Source organism: Solanum pennellii, chromosome 3 (genome assembly GCF_001406875.1).
Source record: "Solanum pennellii chromosome 3, SPENNV200".
Lineage (NCBI taxonomy): Eukaryota > Viridiplantae > Streptophyta > Magnoliopsida > Solanales > Solanaceae > Solanum > Solanum pennellii.
The window spans coordinates 46,335,680-46,360,434 of NC_028639.1; positions in this window are offsets into that span (position 1 = coordinate 46,335,680).

Below are 24,755 nucleotides of genomic sequence, written 5' to 3' on the forward strand. Positions count from 1 at the left end.
GTTTTAAATTATATTTATTTGGGGTAGATTAAAATAAAAATAATAAAATTGTTTGCTTATTTATTTGTCACTTTTCTATCCTCTCGCTTATCTCTTTTTTTTAATTGTTTAGTGTATCTATTTTATTATAATCACTTGGTCTTGCATGTTTAAATATTAATTAAGATAATAATGAGCTATTTGATTTAACTTGTTGCTATATCACCTAGTCTCATATGTTAGATTTAATAAAAATGATTTTAATTGTTAATATTTACTATCACCTAGCCTTTATTAATTAATTGGTGAAAAATAATAAAATGGTCTCATTTGTTTTATATTTCTTATCACCTAGCAAGCATGCTATTTAATAAACTAATAAATGTAGTGACTTTATTTGCTATTTGTAACCCCCACATAAATTGCATGAGATACGGTCGGGACCCACATTTGTGGACCTCAAGGGATGCCTAACACCTTCCCCTCAAGATAATTTGAACCCTTACCCTGATGTCTGGATCGTTTACCTTAGCTAGACTTAGTTAGGTTGTATAGGTGCCTAACGCGCCTTAATTCGTTAGGTGGCGACTCCAAACTCAAAATCCCAAAAGAGTTGTTAGGTCGTGCACAAAATCCATTTTTACGAAAAATGGTAGAATGGCAACTCCGCTGGGGATATTAGGTTCTTACCATTACGTGTTTCATGCTTATTTATGTGGGTTTTACTTTATTTTGGTTATGTCATTATTTTTGAGGTGTTTATCATGTTTAGTTATCATTTTGTTGCCTTATTTACTGTCTTCTTTCCATGTCTCACCCCTTCCCTCTTCCTTAATTGTTTATTACCATGTTTCACCTTTTCCCTTTTCCCTTATTTGTTTACTTACATGTTTAATCCCATACCCTCTATCCTTATTTGCGTGATTTTTTAACATCTTTATATGTTTACTTTCCTTTATTTATTTATGCTTATTTATTTATTTATTGTTTTATAATCTGCCTATATGTTACCGCTTTCCAATTTAAATGTTAAGTGTTTATTCCTTTGATAACTGACATTCCGCTCATACTTCACCCAATTGGGACCCTCTTCCTTTTTTTATTTTGTTCTCGTGATGTTATGCTTTTGCACCTCTCACAACTACTCCAATTCTATTCAAATATCCATTATAGAGAGTCCGCATATGCGTGGACGTAACAGATAATTTTACTACCGCGAAATCACGAGCCTCTCGCATAAAATCCCTTTCAAGTCTGTGTCAAGCCAACTCTTAGAAGTCCTGGTTACGTCATACATGCTGCATAAGCCCTAGGTGGTTTGGCCCTTGGTGTCAATCCACATAATAAGTAGCCACCCTCTCGTCTAAAGGGCCCCAACACCCTTTAGAAAAATTGCGTACTTATGTGTAAACGTGATCATAATAATTAAAACAAACCAATTTTTCCAAAATAGAGTTTAGAAGTTGTTTATTGTTTTATTTGCAGAGTCATGGATGAGTATGAACCCCCAAACCCTCAAATGGTGACAGAGGTGAGTAAGAGACATAAGACTTGGTGGATGGATATAATGAGAGATAGGGAAAGGGAGATTCATCAATTGTTGGGTGGCTTCACATTTCTTATTTTTGTCACACCATACTCTCACGTGACTAGGGCGCTACTAAAGTTTTTGGACCCTGTGGGGATGGTGTTCAAGTTTACAGATTGCAACTTGACACCAATAATTGAAGAAATTAGCGGTTTCATCGACCTTCCATACCATGAGTGTCAAATGATGGTACCTTATAAGCCATCATCAAGGGAATTTCTAAAAATTATGGGGATGAAATCTAATCCAACCTGGACTTCTTTATATCTTGGGTGGACTCATTTAGACTTCTTATACTCACGATTTGGCCGAGATGATGGCTACTACATTTATGAGTATGCATTTGAGTGCTCCGTTGAAGAATGGGAAAAGTATCGTCTTGATGCCTTTACCATCGCCTTATTAGGATCCTTGGTTTTTCCTAAATCAAGGGGAAGAATCGATACATGTCTAAGGTACGTGGTTCGAATGCTAGCTCAAAGAGTAGGCGAGCCTAGGAAAACCATAGTGCCTATGATCCTGGCGTAGATAATGTGTTGATGGTAGGATGTTTGTCGAGGGATGCAACCTTCTACTTAAACTATGGGCTATCGATCACTTCCACAAGAGATTTGACGTGGTAGACACCTATCTTGGTCAAGACAACAAGATTGATAACCATCCAAGAAGGTTGGCACGTTTCGCCACACCTGTAGGATTCGTGGACTGGCAGATATTTCTGACTGAGCGTGAGAGCCACCGAATTCAGTGGAAGCTTTATTGGTTGTCCACGCCTAATATCATCGTAAGAGGGGACGATCAATATTTCATTGAGCTTATTGGCTTAAAAGGTGTCCAACCATATGCGCCTCTTTGAGTGCTTCGCCAATTTGGGCAAACTCAAATCATACCACTCCGATCTGACATGAGGCCATTTAAGTATGAGTTTGGACTAGATAAATCACAAGTCCACAACATACTTTGAAGATGGGAGCGTGTGTTGACCATTCCTATTGGTGCACGACAGGCTTTATGCACGCATGAGTATCGCATATGGATCTTGATAGAACCTCAAGTCCCAATATCAGGTGGAGAAGGATACCATGGGCTTGCCGATGAAAGGGAAAACATATGGGCACAGAGCGTGTTGAACATGAGACAAGAAGCCCCTCCCATCACAAGAGGTCAATTGGCGCCAAGATCTTGGAGTCGATACCTCCAAGATTTCAGAATTTAGGATGATTTCCCCAAGTTATCCCTTTTCCCTTAGTTTAATTTAGTTTTGTTATGATGTATTTTTTGAATTTGGTAATAAAAAAAGTTGTTTTGTTTCTTCTAATCTAAACTCCAAATTGGCAAATAAGGCTTGAATTAATTATTGTGCATCACTTATTTGTCACTTAGGCCTACCTATGGCTTAACGAGGCTCCTTTGCATTTAGGGAGTTTATCTTAAAATAATGTGTTTGATATCCCAATTTATGCAATATTCTAACTTGGGCTTTGTTTTGCTTTTATTTTTTTCTTTACCCTTTCCCAATGGTTGATGTGTAGACCGTAGTTTACCACATGAGATCAAAGGGTTCACTTCCTTCTCTTCCGACTGAGATTTGCAAAGGAAAAGTGAAAGCAACTAATGCTAGGGTTATGTGCAAAACTACTGAAAAGAAGTGTCTTTCAGATAAGTTGGTACAAATCTTGAGAAGAAAATAAAGAAGTTTGAAGAATAGGTGTTGGACATGCACGAGTAGGCAAAGTTTTTACTCTCCGCCAACCCCACTTTGAAGACAAACATGGATATGTTACCTTTCGCAAGTCAAGTCACTCTCCAAAATAATCTTCCAGATTACTCTACCTCTCAAAGTCAACCAAGCTCCATTCAAATGCCTCCAAAGAACATCTACTTTTCAAATCACCCATATCCTCCACAACATCATGCATATTCTCCTAAACCTCAACATCTTACTTCACACCCGTATCATCCTACTATGCAAGCTCCTCAATACGAAACACCTCTGCACCAAGTTCCCTGGCATCATGCGCCTTTCATACCATTTCGAATCCCTCCATATCAAATGTTTCTGTACCAAAGTCCTCCTATTCCATATCAACAGCCAACATATCCTGGCCACAATGCCAAAGTCGTCACTTGACCACAGATCTGCGAAAACCTCTTCAAGGTTGAGGAGAGACTTGATAAAACTTATGCTCCTCTGACTAAGCCTATAGGCCAACTTTATGAAAAGTTGAGAATCGCTGGTCACATAGCTCCTATCAATGAGATAAGGATGACTACGCGTGCATTGTGGATTGAACCTTCTAAGGTTTGTGCTTATCATTCAGGACTGGAAGGACATACAATAGAAGAATGTCGTGATCTGAAAGACAAGATTCAACAACTGATTAACACTAAGGCCATATGCTTGGAGGTCTTTGCAACAAAGAAAGTTCAAATGTGAACACACAAAAGTCTACTTGATCCAGTTTCCCAAATAAGGCTTGCGCCATTTAAGTTCATGTTTTCCACATTCGTACACCCATGATAATGTATGGGCAAATAAAGTTGGTCAAATCTACCATTCAATTGTTGCTCATGAATGTTCTAAATATCTCGCTTACGCTCTTTTTGTAATTTGGAACTACGTCAGACTTGATTCACGTTTAAGAGGGGATACGTAGGCTCTCCTATGGGGGTCGGTCTTATCATAAATAAAACTTTCATTTTCCCCTTCTATTGATAAGTGGGGCAGAATTTTTTAGAGGGTCTCAAAAATTCCATCAAGATTTCTCCTTGCACATCTCCATACTGAGGCAGAATTTTCGAGTAAACTCAAAAATTCCATAGAAAGCATTTCTTCTAAACAACTGGGGTAGAATTTTGAGAAGATCGCAAAATTGCTGAAAATCAAGACTAGGTAGAAATTTTTAAGAGAATCTTGAAAAATTCAACAGTCGAGCTACAACTACAACAGATCAGAATAACAAAAGTGTTTCACTGGGGCAGAAATTTTAAGAGAATCTCCAAATTTTTGACAACACTCCGAAGAACATTCTATCAGACACCAAAGGAGCACGCTGTGCCAAATCATGGATACAGATCAACCTCCCCCTTTTAAACAAATTATTTTTCTTTGAATGCAGAAAATACAGGTACATATATAAAGACAGTTTCAACAATCAACGTACCACTTTAGAGCCTGATAAATGACACTCGACCCTTTCTATAAGGCGGACACCCAAGCTACTGTACGCCCTCAAGCAACTGATTGTGCTGACAAATTACATACTGCCCGATATTGCATCATTTGCACCTACGCCCGATATCGCATTATGCTCGAAGAGCTATATCATTATATTACACCCGAGATCACAGAAATGCATCATTGCATTTACTCGATATTGCATGTGCTAGAAGAAATGCATCATTGCATGTGCCCGAAGAAATGCATCATTGCATGTTCCTGATATTGCATGCGCCCGAAGAAATGAATCATTGCATGTGCTCGATATTACATTATGCCCGAAGAAACGCATCATTGCATGTGCCCGATAATGCATGTGCTCGAAGAAATGCATATTGCATTATGCCCGAGACTGCATTGTTCCCGAAGTTTGCATAAGCCCAAGATTGCAGCATGCTCGAAGTTTGCATGTGCCCGAATCAAATCAAGTCACAAGTATCAATAGATGCCGAAAAAAAAGATACGCTCTCTTTACTCATTACTTATATTCCAAAGGCGTCATCCTCCAAAGGCATAATCTTTCATGGCCTGCGGACTTCATGTCATGGCTTGAGGACTTATTCTATGCTTATCATGTTCCTAAGGAATAATAGTCTAAAGGCATCATCCTCATGGCCTGCAAACATCATATCATGGCCTAAGGGTTTAATTTCTGTCTATCACGATCCGAAGGTGTCATAGTCTAAAGGAGTCATTCTCATGGCTTGCAAACAACATTTTCATGACTTGAGGATACATTTTGCGTATCATTGCCCTATACATCATAGCCTAAGACGTCATTTTTCATGGTCTTAAGGCAAACATTCATGGTCAATATGGGAATTGCATCATGTTTACATTTATCACTTATTTTGATATATGTGCTCTAATTACTCTATTTAATTTACATACAAGTAACAGATGTGAAGATTACTGATAAAATCAACCGCCTTTTGAACAACCACCTTCATGTTTTCAAACAAAGACTGTCAAATCTCGGCTACTCACATTATCATTCGGCTACTCAGCTACCGTTCAGACTACCAGGGAGATATTGTCAGACTCAACTCGCTACTGTGACCTACCTTTTCTTCAGTTGGGCTCGTCTGCCTCAAAATAACATTTAGGCTCGTCCGCTTTACAATAGGAATTCTAGGCTCGTCCGCCTTACATTGTGAAATCTAGGCTCGTCCGCCTTACAATGCGACATTTAGGCTCGTCCGCCTCACAATGCGACATTTAGGCTCGTCCGCCTTACAATGCGATATCTAGGCTCGTCCGCCTCACAATGCGACATTTAGGATCGTCCGCCTTACAAAAGGACTTCTAGGCTCGTCTGCCTTACAATGACATTTAGGCTCGTTTACCTTACAATGAGACATTTAGGCTCGTCCGCCTTACAATGCAATATCTAGGCTCGTGCGCCTTACAATGCGACATCTAGGCTCGTCCGCCTTACAATGCAACATCTACGCTCGTCCGCCTTGCAATACGACATTTAGGCTCATTCTTCTTATAGGATATTTAGGCCCGTCTGCCTTAAAATGACAGTTAGCCTTGTCCATCTTATAGGACATTTAGGTCGTCCGCCTTAAAAGGACATTTAGGCTCCTCCGCCTTAAAAGGACATTTAGGCCATCCGCCTTAGAATGACACTTAGGCTCGTCCGCCTTAAAATGACGTTCAGACTCTTCTGCCTTGCAACAGGAAGCTTATGTACATCCACCTAACAATCAGACATTCCCGTCTATATTATTGTATCGCTATATTATTAGATCTATTGGAGTTTGACGTTATTCTTCGGAGATGGGTTTCAATCCTTCAAGAAGTTAAGCCAAAGACTATCAAGGCTTGCAGTACGTCTCAAAACAGATACGCTTCCTATCACCTCTTGTCATTTATTTAGAACTCATATTTTATCATTGTTGGTTATACTTTATATATTTATAAGCTAACATTTTATCTAGAATTTGCAGATATGATCGACCACCCCTTGATTACAATTATCATGCTATCTTCTATCGCAAGGAAGACCCTATCAATTCTTTGCTACTCAATCTCTGAACCTTGCTCAAAGGCTGATAACCTCACTCTATCATGCTCTTCCTGCTTCTCTGTCATGCTCTTCTAGCCTCTAAATCTCTCTCTTTTCGCTACTCTAATCTTATCCATTCAAGCGGATATCGTGCCTCCGAATACCTTAGCGCCCTTTCAACTTTTAAGACTTTTATTTTCTCTTGAATCTAGAACTACACACGACCTCATTCTCGTATAACCACAGATATGTAGGCGATTTAAAACCAAAGTCTCGATCGTACCCTTTTTCAACTCTATATCGCTTCAATTGATCCCACTGACATCTATCGTCGGTCAGACAAAATCGGCTAATAAGTCAACCTTGGTTGCCTGACAATTCATTCTTCATTCTCAATCAACCAAGGGGCTGCTGTTGACACCCAATTTTGACCGACCTTTAACCATTTTTAGGAATGCTATTCCATTAAATACACATTTTAAACGTATTTAAGGTTTCGAATTTTTAGTCGATTTTGCTTCGAAATTATATATTTTAGTATGTTTTACTTTATAAAATTATCATAAATATTATTAAAATATATTAAAATTATTAATGAATTTCAAATGTTTTAAAATTTAAATGATTTTTTAAAAATATTTTAATATATGGAGTATTTTAATTAAATAGTAGTCCCTACGCTTTCCTTAAAATTATTTAAATTCTAGCCTATTCTATTATAATTTCTTTCAATTCTAGCCACTCCAATTAAATCTTATTTCAATCATAGCCTCTCTTTCATTCCAATTCTAGCCAAATTTTATTGTAATTTTAGACATTCCAAATCCAACCAAATCTGATATTTAAAAATGTCATCTTTTAATCTCATCCGTCCGTTTAAATAACTAATTCCTAGATCGAATCCTAGTCCTTCATCTCGTATTAAATCAACGGTCCATAAGTAATCTCCTATTCTAACCTAAAAAGAGCCTTATCCCTAAAAAGTGTGATTCTCTTCTCCCTCCCCTGTCCTTGGAAGCCGCCAACCCTCCTCTCTCTTTCTCCCCATTCTTTCCGGCGAAAGCCACCAATCGCCGGTGGCCTCCCTTCTCCGTAGCAGCCGCTTCCCCTCTCCCGTCGCTCCTCCTCCCTTCTTTCTCCTCTCTCCTCCCGTCTTCTTCTTCCCTCTCTCTCCTCTCGCCTTCCTCTTCACTCCTCTCCTCTGTCTTCCCTTTCTTCTTCTCCTTTTCTTTTCCTCTTCTTTTGCAGGGACATCAGTAGGCACAGCAGCAGCGACCAGCCACCAGCATCGACTAGCCACCAGCAACTCCGTCCAGGACTGCCAGGCAGCAATGACCAGCAGCAGTTATAGCCAGCGAGCCCTTTTCTATCTCCCTTTTCTAGCGTTCTCCCCCTCTCCCTCTCTCTTTTCCGTTTTCTCCACAGTTCGGCGAAAAATGGTGGACCAGCAGAATGAAGCTAGCATCCGTTGGCCGCCTCTATTTATCTCCACCCCTCCTTAATTTTTCTCCCATATTCTCTCCCTTCTTTCACGTCGTTCTCTCTCCCTTCATATTTCTTTCTTTTTTTGGCAAGGAACAGCAGAAATTGCCAGGAAGCATGTTCCGGAAAAGCAGCAGTAGCGACCAGAGAGGCCAGCAACTCCGACCCGCCACCAACGCCTCCCACAGGCGAGCATCGTCCTCGTCTCCTTTTTTCCATTTCCGGCGAGCTCGAAATTCTGGAATATTACTAGACGGATCTGTTAAGATCCGTTCAGGTTAGTCTACTTTTAGCCTATTTTTAAATAATTTTTCTCAGTTTTGATTATGGAATCAATGATTTACATGTGTTCTACGTTAAAAGCTGATGAATGCTACGAAGTTTTTCTTAAACTTGCTAATAGTTTGTGTTTCTCTAATCATATGTATCAGTTTGCCATTAGAGTTGCTGAATTTGGTTTTATATAACTTTGATAATATTGAAATCTTGCTCAAAATGTTCCTTGTTTCTGTTATGATTGTTCTAAATTGATAATATTTCATTCACTGCTGATTTGATTAGTCCGTTTCAAGGAGAAAGTTTCGATTAATCAAGTGTGCATAGTTTATGTTGTAAATTTATTTCTTTCAGGGCATATGATTCTTGTCTAACTTCTTGTTGATGATTATGGTAAAAATATTATTGTTTTACTTAGGCTTTTCTTTAATATGGACATTTTTATTTGGCTAGTTGTTGATTAATTTATGCTAAGTTGATTAGTATGTGCAGATTTTTTTACTCTTGGTATAGCAAAATTATTGTTAATTGATTGTAGTTTTCATAGTAAAGTTTATTGGATTCTTACTTATTTTATTTTTGATAAAATTATTTTGGGTTGAACAAAAATAAATAAATAATTTTGCTGATTTAGTTCCTCCTTTTTAGTAAAGAAAACGTTATATTAATTGATTCATTTTTCCTTAATTAACTTGACAGATTGCTTACTTGTCTATTTTTGGTAAAGAACTAATGTAGAATAATTTGTTTTGGCTCCACTTTATTTAAGGAAATATATATTACTCTTCTTATTTTATTACTTGCTTATAGTTGGTAAAAAATATTTTTAAAAAATTTGGCTGATTTGAATTACCTTTTGAATAAGGAAAATATGATAATTAATTGATTCATTTAAATATTTCTTTTCCATATTTGTTCCTCCCTCTTCTACTATATAAAAACACCCCGTTTTCATTCTTTGGACACACTCTCACATCTTGAGAAGAACTCACATTCTCCAAACTCACTCTAATTCATTCACTCATCACTTTCTACACAAGTTCTCTCAATAACAAGTTCTCTCATCACACTTTGCTCTCTCATTCCCTCTTTGCTTTTTTCTTGAAATACTTTAAATATTCTTCTCCTAATCTTTAAAGAAAAGTAAGATCTCTTGAATCATCCTTTGGACTATTTCTTGTTGTGTTGCTGTTGTGGATCTAAATCTTACTTAATTCTTCATTGCTGATAAAATTTTCTGCTTAATTGGTTAGCCTTCTTTACAATTCTAAAATCTCGTTTGTTGCTTAATTATCATTGTTGTTGTTGGAAACAAAAGGAAGCATCCAATATATTTTTCTTATCCTTTCTCCCTAGTGGTAATATGTCTTCACCTATGCTTTTTCCCTTTTATTTCTGATGTGTGTTGTTTATATATGTACATATTAAAGTAATTTGTTACTATGAGCATTTTATATTACAACTATTTCCTCATCGTATATGTTTTACATTACCTCTTCTACCAGGTTTTGAACTTAAAGTTCAAGATGTTGAAGATTTTCCTAGAAGAAATTGTGGACGAAGCCTCGTTCAGTTTATTGTTATATATATGTTTATTCGTTCTTTATTTTTACTTGTAATGTTTGTATAACTCTTTAACTCTATATATATGAAATGAATTTGGGGGATGGTCTAAGGGGAGGGGAAATTATTTGCAAATTTATTTATGTTAGAAAGCATGAGTATAGGTTTGTCATCTGTTTTGAGAAAGCCGTTTTAGATCTAGCGATAAAATAAATAAAAGAATTAAATAAATCATCTCTGTATAATAACTTGGTTGATCTTGTCTAACAAATGATCTAAGTTAAAATTATTCTAATTCGCATTTTAATGATAACTATAGATCTCTTTTCAATTTGCTAAAATGTTAAATAATTTGCACGCATCTTTTATTTTGTAAAGTTATTTAGTTGAATAAACCTTATGCTTTTAGAATCTGTAAATATTTTGAACAGCTAGAAATCCTGCTTTTAGGCGTATTTTAATAATTTTTTGCATGCTTAAAATGAGAATTCTTACAAATATTTTTCTGCTCATTGTAAAAAATATAAATTTCGCCTTTATTTTTCTGCATGTTTTTATTTTTAAATCTGAAAAAATATCCAATATTTCTGCATCATAATTAACCCCTCTTTTCATCTAAAATGGCTACCAATTATTTTCTGCATCTAATAAAAAATAACAGTCTATGAAATATTTCTGCATTAAATATTTTGTTTTCTGTATAGTAATTATTTTCTGCCTAAAAACATAGTTTTTTTAACATTAATAACCAATCTGTAAATCTGTCAATGTTCTTAAAATAATTTTCTGCATTAAAACAAGCTAGTCATTTACTTAGAATAATTGTCATCATTAATATGAAATCTATTGTTCTTCTAAAAATAATTTTTTTTTGCCTTAAAATTTGCTGCCCTAAGTTATATCTTTGCTCTAATAATTAAATATTTCTGTTGTTTTAAAATATATGTACACATGTGATCACATCCTTTGCTATACTTGAAAATAAATTAAAATCTTTTCTGTCAGTAATAATCGCTCACCTTAATTTTAGTTCAACACTAAAATCTACATTCGTGTCATATTTTTGTCCTCATAATTAATCTTTGCTTTGTTATTATCACTTTGTATGCTCACGATCTTAGCATGAGAACCTTCATCATTATGTGTTGTTTGCAAGCACGCCTAATTGATTTTTACAGGCCAAATTGAGACTTGTATTACTAAAATGACCGTCTTGTTTGGCTTGTGTCTAGGAGGGCCTTATAGTCTTTTGTCTAAACCCATCCTATTAAGAGTCCAATGCCTCTTGGACATTAAGTTGGGACGATTAGGCACCTTTTAGGTCCGTTATGCATGCGGTGGCTGGGTAGGGGTAGTTGGCCCTATGGAGATTATGACATCGACCCACTCTTGAAAGACAAACCTTGGTATTGTCTGACCCTATACGGAAGCCTATCAAAAAATAAAAAAAAAAGTCGAGTGCTGATCCAAAAAGTCTCTTAGAGTCTCCCTTCCCTTTGATCTCTTTACTTGTTTGTTTTAAATTATACTTATTTGGGATATATTAAAATAAAAATAATAAAATTATTTGCTTATATATTTGTCTCTTTTCTATCCTCCCGCTTATCTTTTTTTTTTTAATTGTTTAGTATATCTATTTTATTGTTATCACTTAGTCTCGCATGTTTAAATGTTAATTAAGATAATAATGAGCTATTTGATTCAACTTGTTGCTATATCACATTGTCTCACATGTTAGATTTACTAAAAATGATTTTAATAGTTAATATTTACTAACACCTAGCCTTTATAAATTAATTGGTCAAAAATAATAAAATGGTCTCATTTGTTTTATATTTCTTATCACCTAGCAAGCATCCTATTTAATAAACTCATAAATGAAGTGACTTTATTTGCTATTTGTAACCCCCACATAAATTGCATGTGATACGGTCGGGACCAACATTTGTGGACCTCGAGGGATGCCTAACACCTTCCCCTCGAGGTAATTTGAACCCTTACCCTGATCTCTGGCTCGTTGACCTTAGCTAGACTTAGTTAGGTTATATGGGTGCCCTAACGCGCCTTAATTCGTTAGGTGGCGACTCCAAACTCAAAATCCCAAAAGAGTTGTTAGGTCGTACACAAAACCCTTTTTTATGAAAAATAGGGTGCGACAACAGTCAAATACATGAAAGAATAATTAAGGCTACGCACCCGATACTTCACCAGAGGTGCCTTCCCCGGCACCCCTAGATTTGAGTGCGAAGAATCATTACCTCCTTGGAGCCTATTCACTTGGACCATTTGGTTGAACTCTCTCCTTCCCTTGTTCTTGACTTCTCCTATTCGGACAATCCTTCACTATGTGACTCGGTTTGCTACAAATCTAACAAGCATTAGAGTCCCTCATACACTCTCCTCCATGAAGTTTGACACACTTCCTACTCTTAACTCTGGGCTTGGAATCCCTATCATAGCTATCCTTGGACGAATTTGAATCCCCTTGGTGGGAGAGTCCCTTCTTAAACCCGGTCTTATCCCTGATTTCAGTACTACTCTTCCTCGAAAAATTCTTCTCAGCTTGTCTTGACCTGTTCCCTGCCCTAGTATGCTTTCTATTAATGTTTTCCTCCACTTGTTGGACATGGACCATAAGCCTGGAAAGGCCCATGCTTGCATGCAACATAGCTGCCCTACACTCCTCCTCAAGATTCTCAGCAATCTTAGATCCAGTGTAAACGGGAGGATTCATCCTCGTGAAGTCCCTTAACCTGCTAGCCATGGTGCTGGCAGGTGGGATCTCCTTGGCAACACCTTGTTGCTCTTCCTTCGTTTCTCATTGTATTCATCTTTTTGAATGTCAAGAGTTTATGTTAGATACGCTCTTAACCAAGAAACAGACATTAGAGAAGGCACGATAAGATCAGAAGAATGGAAATTTTTCTATGCACCATGTAGTCTCTAATTCGAGATAGTGGTGCACTTCAATACCATGACTTATAAACTACTCAATGTGGTTGATGTGAACTTATAATCTTTGGAATTTAACCTAGGGATCTAATACCAACTTTGTCACGACCGGAATCTAAACCGTAGACGAGACTGGCATTGTTGACCTCTCAGAGGTCGCAAACAAGCCTACATACGTCATTCTTACTTCATCTAGGTTAATTTTAGCGGAAAATTTGAAACTTCTTGTTTCCTAACATGCTTACAAAACATTCTGTTATATATATAATTGATCATCATCAACCATCTAACATTAAGATCATCAAATGAGAGAAGCAGTTTATTATAACAATAAAGTTGTACTTGCAAAAATGACATCAATACAATGTCTGAACAAAAACAGGAGAGAAACGCTAGTGGAACATACTCCACTATCTCAATCCTAAAACTAAGCTAGAATGTAAATGGGCTAGCATCCTCGAAAGAATGAGGGACTACCTAGTCCGGATGAATGCTCGACGTACGGATAGCTGCAGTGTTGATCCTGTAGCCCTTGCGTCCACCTGTGCCTGCACCTAAAATTTGAGAGTTGTATAGGGTTAGTACACACTTGTACTAAGTATAGGCAAATGCAAGCACACACCAAGGATATACATGAGTAAAAATAACTCTATTCTAGCAACATGATTATAGCAGGTCAAGTCAGTGGACTTGCCAAATTGAGATTAAGAAAGTAAGTGAACTTTACAAATTTGGATTAGCAAAGTTTATGAGCTTTTCAAATTTGGATTAGGAAAGTTATGCCATGAGAGTAACATGCACCATCATACCTAACATTTTGCACACAACACACAACAGCGTACACATAGCACATATCATAATTCATATAACACATAACGTTGTTCATATCATTTATTCGTATGCCATGAGATCTTGGAATCATGGACTTGACATTATGACTTCCCAAACTGAGGGTTCAATATATGCGACCTCAACTAGGGAGTCTGCTTTAGTAAACACAGAGTCTGCTTCTTTCAGTCATATGTACTTCATTTCATTTCAATCATGGGCCAGTTTAAACACTAGCTATACCTAGGATGTAGTTTAAGAACCTCCGACTTTCCCGAAAGAAGGCATCACCGCTCATAGCTAGTCTGTCGGTGCTCAGTATAAAGTTCCATTACGTTCAACTGATACGTCATGGAAGTTGGCTTCTAATTTGAGGACATCATAGCTCAATAGATGATTTCTCATCTCATTATTAGTATTAAGTGTGTTAATCTCAATACTTTCATTAGAGTGTTCATAGAGACTGGTCTCTTCATTAACTTTACACTCTCATAGGTGAGTACATTTTGGTAACATTTACTTAGGCTCATTCGAGATTGCTCTCATCTTTTACATTAGCCTAATATCATGTTGTCACCACATTCATCAACGTTAGCACATTTGCTCATCATAATTACTCACCCCTTCTTACAAAAATGTTCATTTCATCATATGTCAATTCACATGGCCATTTGTGTGTTTTACACTCTTACTTAACCCTTCTAGGATTTCATCATTTCATTACATAATAATCATTTCATCATATGCCAATTCACTTGGCCATTTAGTGTGTTTTACACTCGTACTTAACCCTTCTAGTGTTACATCATTTCATTACATACATCTTAGGTTCACTTATATTTAAACGTATGCTAGACTTATAGGTCTATACATACAAGTCATGAGGCTTCATTCATAGTTCGTTTAAGTGATTCATATCTTCTTAAGATTATGTAGTACAAGACTTATGCATCTTGTATGTATGCCAAGACCTCGATTTTGATCTAAGTGGGCAACATTATTATTGAAGATTTAACTCACGTATGACTTATGCATCTATATGGAATTTGGGCAAGGGAACCCGGTTTTCAAATCTCTTGAACAACACTTACATTTTTTTTAATTCATTTTGGTTTGATCCATACGGCTTGGGGTCCCAAGTTCTAGCCCCAATGCCTTCATTATGTTTTCCCCTTAATTTCTCTCTTCATTTTTCGCTTAATGGAACTAAGAGGTTGTGGGATCGAACCTCCACAACCTCATTTACTTTTTATTTTCATTGCCTTTAAATTTCTCTCCTTTGGCCGTGGGGGTGTGGGTTAGAACCCCCACAGTCCCTCTTTTATTTCTTTTAATTTTTCTCCTTAAATCTTCCTAGGAGGTCATGGGTTCGATTCCACGCCTCACATCTCTTTTCATTCATTTCCTTTGACTCTCATTTATTTCTTAGAAGTCGTGGGTCCGATTCCCGCATCTCACATTTCTTTTCTTTCATTTTCTTTACTCTCCTTCACTGACTAGAGGTCGTGGGTTCGATTCCCACGCCTCACATTTTTTTTACTCTTCCTTAAATCTTAATGATAGGTGGTAGGTTCGAATCCCACTGCTCTCATTTTTTTAATTTTTTCTTTTAAGTTACATTTTCAAGCCAATACCATGGTTCGAATCCCCTTCACCACATTTCTTTTTACTTTATTCTCATGGTTTTTAACATGGTGAGGTCACAGGTTCAATCCTCCATCACCTCACTTGTTTTAATTCATGTTTTTCAACATTTTGAACCCTCTTTTTGCTGACAGAAATTCATCAATAGAAGCTGGAAATTTTCTTTTAATTTTTCAGCATCCTTTCATCAAGTTACACCTTAGTTCTTAGGGGAATTTCTTAGTGCATTTAGAACGTTTTAGGTGCGTTTTCATGGATTTGTTTAGCCAAGAGATTATCCCTCAAATAAGCCACATTTCAACTCATATGAACATCACATTTACATCAACATGTGTACATGAAATATAAAGAACTATCATGCCATTTCAAGTCCTAATCCATGAACAATAGCCACGGCAACACTCACATACACACGTAGTTACATTTTCGGAAACATCAACATAAGTCACATAATTCCATACATACATATAAAAACATAATCATCACGAAAACACGTCTCATCCCTAGTTTTCTACCAGCAAACATAACCAACCTAAGATTCAACGGGAGTTAGTGACAGGGATATGCAACGGAGAACAATCCTAGTTTTCGGAATGAATATTCTTAACCTTAAGGGGTCTCTTGGGAAAGGGACCAAGAGAAAAGAGAAACCATACCTTTTTTCGTTCAAACCTCAACTTTATGCCCAAAGAAACCCTCCAAACATACGTACAAATCCAAGAGCTTCAACACAAACTTGACAGAAAAACCCTCTCTTTGCCTAACGTTTTTGATTAGTTGTTTGTTTATAATTTTCGTTATGAGTTCTTCAAGTGTGAATAACTTTGGTTGACCTACTATTTTTATGTTATTTGGCAGAGAAAAACGTAGTGAGAGTGATAGAGACGTGAGAGAGAGAGATGAGCATGGGAGAGAAGAGTTTTCTTAGGCTTAGGAGTCTAGTTTAGGACTTAGTCAAATAAGGTTTTATTTAATTATTAAAAATCCGATTTCCTTTTATTTTGAATCAGCTAATAACTAATAAATAAAAATTAATTACATTAATTTACCAACTTAAATTAAAAACAATTTAATTCATTGTTTCCATCTAGGTTCGAACCCGGGTGGAGCAAGACTTCACTTCAAAAGCCAAATTTCGGCCCTCTCTCTCCAAAATGCCCCTCCAACTTATCAAATAAATAATTAATTATATATTTAGGGTAATTACGGTACTACCCTTAGCCTGGAAAAACACCATTTTACCCCTAGACCCTCCAAACCTAAGATTTTCTCCTTTTAAGTCCGGTAAAGACTCCTCCGAGTAAATCTTCGTATTCGAGAGTCCTACATGGTAAGACCCAACCTTTCCTAGCTCAACTAAGTCCCCAAGTTAGTTGTCTTGGATGTAGAAAGGGTTCCGAGGTTTGGTTCTACGCGCATCAATCCGTGTGAACCCGATCTAATCGTTGGCATTCTAGACACATTAAGCATTACTTAGCATATCCTTTTTAGGGTTGTTACAACTATGCAATTTACTTTGAAAACCTTTATGCACATTCAACAAGACCATACCAATCAAGAAGACATATTTCTTAAGTCATTGGCATGTACATCATAAAACCAACAATACAAAGCATAGTCAAGTCAATGAACATATCAACATACTTGCATATATAATCAATACCACTCTATTGTCAAGTTATAACTTCAACAAGCATGAATAAGAGTACCATTCAACATAGCCAAAGCAAGACCATTACTCATGACCCTTTTTAAGTCCACTTGTGCAATAACTAAGCAAAGACCCATAACCTTACTTAATTAAATAAACCTATCAAGAATCATAACCTATGTCCAACGTTACATAACATAACATTAATAGTACATAATATCATACTTTAGCAATATATAACAAATACATCTTCATAAGAGTAATCAACATCACATAGTGTCGTTAACATGTAAGATCATCATCTACATATCATATAAATTTGTAAGCATATACATACATAAGAACAACCTCCTAAGGTTTACTTCAATGCAAACTAGTGCGAGGCCTAGGTAGAGTCCCATATCTCTACCTAGGGTGAAACCTCTTAAGTCACCTTAGTTGATTTATACTTCATTACTTCTTTTTAATTTAGGGAACACTTGCCTTAACCGACATAGACCACAAGGGCAAAGTGTGGAATCCGGTGTTGTAAAATATTACACTGATGGAAGGTGGTCTACCAGCAAAGTAAAACCAAACATAAACGTAGCTTTCTAGGTTGATACACCAGCTACTCTTCCCATGGTGGCAACATAGTTCAACAACTAAGAGATAGGTACAACCTCACTACATGCCACTTGTCAATTGGATCCTTCTCTCATCATGTTGAACTATAGGGTGAATCTTCCTCTATGGGAAGTCCACACCTCCCATTGTAATGTTTACTCGGTGCCAGGTTAAGTCCCTTTTCGAAATGTCTTTACTACCTTTATTAATCATCATATCTTAATGTAGGTCATAGGGTCTAACTCTTGTATAAACATCATTATCATCATTGCTCAATAAGAAATGCATGAGTATTGTCCCTTCATTATAATTCATATAGGTGAGGTTAGCACATTAACATTTTCATATCATGATAAGGCACATTGGTAAATCATTACCATCCTTATAACATTTACATATTATCCAACACCTCACAAAACATAGTCAAGAAATTTCATTTCAACATCATACCAACCCTATAAATCCTAATACAAGGCATACATCAATACAACATCATCACTAAACCACAAGTAACCATAATTGAAGTAAAGAGTTGGGATCACAAGACTTACCAAGTGTCCTTCATAATTCATCATCCAGATCTTACCATAAACCCTTATCTCCACCCAACAAGGGTGCAATATCATCACATAATAGTAACTACCATGATAACAAATCCAATTGAATCACTACATCACAATTCACCTCTAGTTCATAGCTTAAGCTAAAGGACATATGTCAATTCCATAATACACTTCATAAACTAGATCAATTACTCAATAACTAGCATGATAGGACTCAAATTAATCTTAATCTATTCATAATTGATAAAATAGCATCATCTAGTAGTAATTAAATGAATAACCAATTCAGTTGAACCAATATTACACCATTCATATCAAGATCATAACCTAGGGTTAAGGGGAATAAGTCATTTTCTACAAACTAGACTAATTAATCAATATATAACATAATTGAGTTAAAATACATGTTAATACATTCATAATATACAAAATAAATCATAAACAAATCAATTAACAACATCAATTTCGTTTTGGATGAAAACCCACTTGAAAACCCAACTTTTGAAATCAATTTGATGGAAACCTTTGAGGAAAGAGGTCTCAAAGGTTAATGGAATACCATACCTTACTAATTGATGAATATAGATGGAGAAAATTGACCCTTTTCATCCCTTGAGACCACCTCTAGCTTGGTATTCAATGAGGTTTCTTTGGGAGAGAGAAAGAAGAGAGAAAGAAGAGAGTTTTGGGTTTGGGAAATTATGAGAGCTTAGGTTAGTATAATTATCTTAAGGGCTTTACATTGGTGGTTAACTAACTTAATTATACCTCCCCTAAACCCTAAATAACTTCCTAACTAAGCCAACTAATTGAATGAATTAAGTTAAAACGTGCAGCAAAAACAGGCCTTCACAAACGAGACCCCGACCAACAGTCTATATGTTAGATGACGGCCGCAGGACCCTCTGTCCTGTTGGTCCGTCATTTTGGTCAGACACTACGAAAAATGATCCTTCAAAGATTTTGTCTAAGTGACCATCGACGCCCCGTCGGTTGGACCACGCCTCGTCAGTGGTCTCCGTTTGTGGACACCATCTCTTGACAACTTTTACCACTTTTTGCAAGGGTCCTCCTCAAGGGCCCTTGGTTGGTCCTTAGGGAGTCGTGTTCAGACGTTTCGACTATGAACTAACTTAAATACGTGTTAGACACCCTTCCACCAATTTTCATCATTTTTTGACTCGTATAAGTTAGTCAAATAGGCTAAGGCACGCTAGCACCTCATTGAACTAGTTTTCAGACGTCATGGACGTTTTGGTTTCTACACTTCCTAAATGAATGATATTCATTAAAATAGACCTTAAAACAATGTCTAAACCTTATTAAACTCATGTTAGGATCTAGATAACGTCTTAGATTTTCGAAGTGTTACATTATCCCTCTTGAGAAACATTCATACCCGAATGACACTAAAAATCTTTTGAAGGAAGGAATAGACTCAAGACCAGCATCCCAACCAACAAAAATTCATAACAACATCAATAATATAATTTACACAAGGCAATTCAAAATTTCAATTACCACACATAAGGATCAAAATCACATTATGAGGAATTTTCTTCTCACAACAACAAGAGCTTAACATATCATATATGAGTCAATTATGCGAAATGTTAACTTATCAACATGATAAATATCATTTCATAGAGACTCACCATATCAAAATGCATAACATGACTCAAAACAAGAAGAATTGCAATTTTTCAAGTCAATATGCACATTTTTATTGTAACTTCACTGTAATGACTTCAAAAATGCACATTTTGGAAAAACTTCACCAAAAATCAAGAAACTTCAATTTTTAGTCATTATTTTCACTATTTATAAGAATAACTAACCTTAGTCATAAAATAGATGATGGTAACGGGACTTCATGTCAGCCTCGGCCTCCCACGTCACACCCTCAACTAGGTGATTCTTCCATAACACCTTTACGGAAGCTATCTCTTTATTCCTTAACTTCTTTACTTGTCTATCAAGGATTTGAATTGGAACCTCCTCATAAGAGAGGTTATCTTTCACACCAAGACCCTCAATAGGAATAAAAAACTCAGAATCACCGATACACTTCTTAAACATAGAAACATGAAAAACCGGATACACCGAAACCAATTCACTAGGCAACTTCAACTCATATGCCACTTTACCAATCTTTTGCAAGATTTAATTGGGACCCACATAACAAAGACTTAACTCCCCTTTCTTTCCAAATCTAGCCACCCCCTTCATAGGAGAAATTTTCAAGTGCACCTTATCACTTTCTTCAAACTCTAAATCTCTTCTCGTATAATCGGTATAAGACTTTTGCCGACTATAGGCTGTTTGCAACCGATTCCTTATGATATGAACGTTCTTCAAAGTCTTATAAACCGAATGAGTACCCAAAAGTGAAGAGTCACCCACTTCAAACCATCCAATTGGAGATCTAAAACTCCTACTATACAAGGCTTCATAAGGAGCCATAGATTAGATGAATGGTAGTTATTATTGTAAGCAAACTCTACCAAAGGCAAATGCTTATACCAATTTTCCTTCTAAACAATAATACAATCTCTAAGCATATCCTTAAGGGTTTGAATAGTACGCTCCGCTTGACCATCCGTTTGAGAACGAAAAGCGGTGCTTAACTTCACCTTGGTATCCAACCCTTGTTGAAAGACCTCTAAAACCTACATGTGAATTGTGCAATACCATGGAGACACACAATCTCATCTATGAAGATCCTACTATAATCTTCAGTCGAATAGGTAGACTTGACGAAAATAAAATGAGCGGGTTTGGTCAACCTATCCTCAATCACCCATGTAGAGTCATATTGCTTTTGTGTCCAAGGCAAACCTACCATAAAATCCATATTTATGTCTTCCCATTTCCAAGTAGGAACTTGGATTTATTGGTGTAAACCACCGGGCTTTTGGTGCTCGGATTTCACTTGTTGGCAATTTGGACACTTAGCAACAAATTCCGCTATGTGCCTTTTCAAACCTTCCCAGCAAAACACTTCCCTAAGTTCATGATACATCTTCGTTGAACCCGTATGAATGAAGTAACGGGACCCATGATCTTTCTCATGATTCTGGTTCCTCAAACCATCTACATTGGGAACACACAACCTTCCTTGATACCTCAAGACACCATCCTCCCTAAGGAGAATGACTCATTAAGCTTACTAGAACCGATACCTCAACTCCATCAGTGGTTGATCAAGTTGTTGTTTGGAATGCACCTCAACTACCAATGATGATTCGGAGTTATAATGGACCATAAAACCACCATTTGGAGAATTTTCCAACCTAACACTCAATCTAGCCAACTTATGAACATCTTTCACTAGGTCTTTCTTGGCTTCTTCCACATGAGACACACTACCCATGGTCATACGACTTAGAGCATCCTCAACATCATTGGCCTTGCTGGGGTTATATAGAATACTCATGTCATAATATTTCAAGAATTCCAACCACCTTCTTTGTAAGAGATTCAACTCCTTTTGAGTATTCATATATTGTAGACTCTTGTGGTCGGTATACACATTAACATGAACACAATACACATAATACCTCCATATTTTCAAGGCAAAAACCACAGCCGCTAACTCAAGATCATGTGTTGAATAGTTCCTCTCATGCACATTAAGTTGTCTAGAAGCATAGGCTACCACCTTCCCATATTGCATAAGCACACACCCAAAACGCTTTCGAGATGCATCACAATAGACAATGAAACCCTTGGTACCCTCCGTTAAAGAGAACACCAGAGTGGAAATAAGCCTATCCTTCAAGGTTATGAAGCTTCTCTCACATCTATGAATATTCAAACTTCTTACTCTTTTGGGTGAAGGTAGTCAAGGGAGATGCAATGAAAACCATCCACAAAACTTTGATAATAACCTGCTAGACCCTAGAAACTCGTTATGTCGATTGGAGTCAATGGTCTAGGCCAATTGTTGACCGCCTAGGTTTTCTTTTGATCAACCTCAACTCCCTCACTAGAGATGATGTGACCAAGAAACGTCACCGACCTCAACCAAAACTCATATTTGCTATACTTGGCAAATAATTAGTTCTCCTTAAAAACATGTAACACCACCCTCAAATGGTTCATATGATTACCCTCATTTTTCAAATTTACCAAGGTTTCTTCAATGAAGACAATGACATATGAATCTAGGTAACATTAAAATACCCTATTCATGAGCATAAATGCCGTCGGGGCATTAGAGAGACCAAAGGACATTACTAAGAATTCATAATGACTGTATCTCTTTGAAATGCCATTTTTGGTATATCCTCACCTCTCACCATAAGTTGGTGATACCCCGATCTCAAGTCAATCTTAGAAAAGTACTTTCCTCTTGGAGTTGATCAAACAAGTCATCAATCCGAGGGAGAGGATACTTATTCTTAAGTGTGACTTTGTTGAGTTGATGATAGCCAATGCACATTCTAAGGGAACCATCCTTCTTCTTCACAAACAATACCAGAGCACCCCTTTTAGAAATTGTCACATTTAGGAATACCCCCTAGATGTAACCGGCGCCGTCGTCCTCTTTGAGGATTAATACTACACTCTTAGCTTACATCATTACATTCGTAGGTCAAATTTAGCGGAAAATTTAAAACTTTTCATTAATTCTACTCGGAGGTTTACATAGACCTGTACATACACATAGTATATATATATATATATCGAGTATACATTTACCCTTCGTATAGGACGATTACTTTGTCTTCTACTTTTATTGCACATAAGTATATAAAATATAACATAGTCTTAAAATAGTCGTCTCAATCTCATAACCATCTAATAAGAGTATATCATATTGGGACTAGACCTTATATCAATTATACAAGACCACATATAGCCCATACAATGTTTAGTATCCAAATGAAAAGGAAATAAACATAAGAGTATTAAAACTAAAGCAACATCATAGGCTTGATAGTGGCATCGACCTCGGAAAATGAGGACCTACCTTACTTGGATGATCATCCAAGTCTTCTTCAATGTCGTCTCCAAAAGCACTTCAACGACCGAAACCTAAAATGTTGGGGAAAAGGAAGAAATGGTGTTAGTACACCACTTGTACTAAGTATGAGACCATATGCACACATATCATGAAAACATGCTAAAAGGGACATTTCATTAAGTATGAAATTTACTTTGAAATCTTTATGCACATTCAACAAGACTATATCCAATCAATAAGGCATATTAATTAAGTCATAGGCATGTACATCACAAGACTAACAACATCAACACTATTCAAGTCAACATGCATATCATTTAATTGAATACATTGTCAAGTAACTCGATCATCAAGTCATAAATAACCACAAGCATGAATAAGAGTACATTTATTCATAACCAAAGCAGGACATTTACCCATGAACCCCTATCAAGTCAACCAGTGCAATGACCAAGCAATACCCCATAACCCCACTCAATCAAGTAATCTAAGAAGAATCATGACTAACATCCTACTTCACATAGCATGCATGCAATATCCTCATATACTTTAACAATGTAGACAAACACATATTCATAAGTGGCACAAATCAACATATAGTATCAATAATGTGCAAGTTCATCATATACATATCATGTACCATTATAAGAATGTATATACATAGTAATAACCTTCTAACGTTCCCTTTAAGGAAAAATAGTGCAAGGAATAGGTAGATTCCCATACCCCTACCTAAGATAAGTCAACCACTCAGTCACCCTAGTTGGTTTGTACTTCATTACTTCATTTTAGTTTGAGGAACACTTGCCTTGACCGACATAGACCACAAGAGCTAAGTGTTGAATCCGGTGTTATAAGACCTTACACCGAAGGAAGGTGGTCTACTGGCCAAAGTAAAACCAAACATAAACTTAGCTTTAATAGGTGGATCCATTATCTAGTCTTCCTATGGGTGCAACATAGTTTAAGAAATACGAGATAGGTATAATCCTTCTACATACCACTTGGCAATTGGGGTGTCCTCTCATGGGAATCCAATTGATGGATATCTCTCATATGGGAGTCAACACCTCTTATGGAATTATAGGGTTAATATTCCTCTATGGGAAGCCATCACCTCCCTTGTAAAATTCACTCGGTGCTAAGCTAAGTCCCTTTTCGAAATGTCTTTAATGTCTTTATTAATCATCATAGCTTATCGTAGGTCATAGGGTCTAACCCTTGTATAATCATCGTCATCATCATATCTCAATAAGAATTGCATGAGTATAATCCTTTCATTACAATTCGTATAAGTGAGGTTAGCACATTAACATTTTCATATCATGATAAGCACATTGGTAAATTTTTCACCATCCTTATAACATTTACACCTTAGCCAGCACCTCACAATTATATTCAAGACATTTCAATTAAACAT